The sequence below is a fragment of the Chrysochloris asiatica genome, unplaced genomic scaffold (assembly GCF_000296735.1).
Source record: "Chrysochloris asiatica unplaced genomic scaffold, ChrAsi1.0 scaffold05903, whole genome shotgun sequence".
In the NCBI taxonomy this organism is placed as follows: domain Eukaryota; kingdom Metazoa; phylum Chordata; class Mammalia; order Afrosoricida; family Chrysochloridae; genus Chrysochloris; species Chrysochloris asiatica.
Genome location: NW_006414421.1, coordinates 1 through 2,464, shown reverse-complemented (window position 1 = coordinate 2,464; position 2,464 = coordinate 1). Strand labels below are relative to the sequence as shown.

General features: G+C 40.2%; 1 pseudogene; it reads left to right on the top strand.

The window, feature by feature from the left end:
* The first annotated feature begins 1,339 nt into the window (after positions 1–1,339).
* Positions 1,340–2,390, top strand: LOC102836572 (annotated as a pseudogene).
* Positions 2,391–2,464: the final 74 nt, after the last annotated feature.

Below are 2,464 nucleotides of genomic sequence, written 5' to 3'. Positions count from 1 at the left end.
CATTGGGGAACAACTAAATATGAGGAGAAACAGCTGTAAAGATCCTTTAATAATCAGAATATGGAAGTAAGAAGTATAAATCTAGGTAAATTGGAAATTGTCAAAAATGAAATGGAATGTATAAACTTCAGTGTGCTAAGCATTAGTTAGCTGAAATGGACTGCTGTTGGCCATTTTGATTATGAAAATCACATGGATTACTGTGCTGGGAATGACATTGAAGAGGAATGGCGCAGCATTCACCATAAAAAAAAGAACTTTCAAGATCTGTCTTGAAGCACAACGCTGTCTATGAGTGGATAATATCCATATGCCTACAAGGAAGGACAATTAATACCACTATTACTCAGCCACTAAAGCCAGTGACAATAAAAACTAATTCTACCAACTTCTTCAGTCTGAAATTGATCTAGCATGTGATCAAGATGCACTGATAATGACTGGTGATTAAAATGCAAAGGATGAAAACAAACAGGAAGGATAAGTAGTTGGAAAATATGGCGTTGGATATAGAAATGATGCTGGAGAACACATGATAGAATTTTCCAAGACCAATGACTTGTTCATTGCAAATACCTTTGTTAAGCAACATAAATGACTATACACATGGACTTCAACAGATGGAATACAAAGAAATCAAATTGACTACGTCTGTGGAAAGAGACAGTGGAAAAGCTCCACAACAGCAGCCAAAATGAGGCAAGGGCAGACTGTGGAGTAGACAATCAATTGTTCTAATATGAGCTCTGACTGAAGCTGAAGAAAACTGAAACAATTCCATGAGAGCCAAAATATGGCGTTGAACAGATCACACCTGAACTTAGAGATCATCTGAAAAACAGATTTGATGCGTTAGACAATAAAGACAGAAGAACAGAGAGTTGTGTGATAACATCAAGAACATCATATTGTGAAGAAAGCAAAAGGTTATTAAGAAGACAAGAAATTACGAAAAGCCAGAATACATGTCAGAAGAGACTATGGAACATGCTCTCCTGCTTACAGATGCTAAAGCAAATGGAAAAAATGAGGATGTAAAAGAGCAGAATTGAAAATTTCTGAGGATGAAAAAGGGCAGCTCAAGAAGACAAAGTCAAATGTTATAATGAAATGTGCAAAGACTTGGAGTTAGAAAATCAAAAGGAAATAACATGCTCAGCATTTCTCAAGCTGAGGGAACTGAAGAAAAATTTCCAATCTCAAATTACAATATTGAAGGACTCTATGCAAATATTTTCCATGTAACACAAAACGCGGATTGTAGGTTCCAAGTGCAGTGAGCAAGTGACAATTGCTAGGTGGACTCTGTGCACTGAAGAAAGACCCTAGATTCTATTGATTTGCCCTGTTTGTCAAAACCACGGAATTTCCAGCATCTTTGGGATGTAAAGAAAAATGGTGGAAATGTTGTCAACGACTATTCTAGGACCAGACCAGCATCCATAGATAGACATATGGCAACACAACATGTTGATGAAATTTGTCACCAGACTGCTTTAATTCTCAAGCAGCTGGCTGTGACATTAAGCTCCTCCAAGGGTTGCAAGCCAGCAGATAAAAGGAACCTTCTAAAAGAATACCTCGCTCATGACCGTGAAATATCAGCTTGGCTCCCTGAAATACACTGCTTTAGTCCTGACCAACTGAAAGGTGGCCAGGGCACTGGTGAAGGGGAGGTGCTGCTTTATTACTGCTACTGTGACCTAGAGGATCCCCACTGGCTCTGTACCTGGCAGACAGCTCTGTGTCATCATCTGCACCTCACAGGCAAGGACAATGTTGTTGTTGTTGTTAAGTGTCATTGAGTTGGTTCCAACCCATAGCGACCCTGTATAGGGTTTCCAAGGAGCAGCTGGTTCAAATTAATACAGAAGGCATCAATGGAACAGTTGGTGGAAGCAAATTGGCCACCAGACTCTATGTTGAAGCCATGCTTTCCTGCCCGTTGTTTAAGGACTATCTGTGTAAGAAAGATTTTAAGAACAACAAAGGAGGAGTCCACTGTTTTCCAGAATTATGTGTTGGTGTTTTTGAAGAAATCATACCCATAGGGGTTAACCCCAATAAAATCTCCAAAAAGAAGCCTGGAACCCATTTACTCCCAGGTGAATTTCATGAAGAAGTAGAAAAGTTTTTATCTCTGGAAAATCGAGAACAAAGTGATACTATCCTACCAGGCTGCAGAGATTTCTATGAAAGCAAAATAGGGCAATTCCAGGGCTGCTTAGCTCCAGACATCAGAAAGTTCAGCTACTTCCCTAGCTATGTTGACAAAAACCTAGAGCTTTACACACAGAAGAGGGTGCTGATGTATTGGGGGCATTTTTTGTGAGAGGGGCTCAGCCTAACTTAAAGCCAAGGACTTACCACTTTCTTGGCGGTTCGGGTAGACGTGCATCGAGGAGATCCATTAGCAATAACACAGAATACCGGACCATGCAGGCTCAGGGGATGGTGCTAGAAC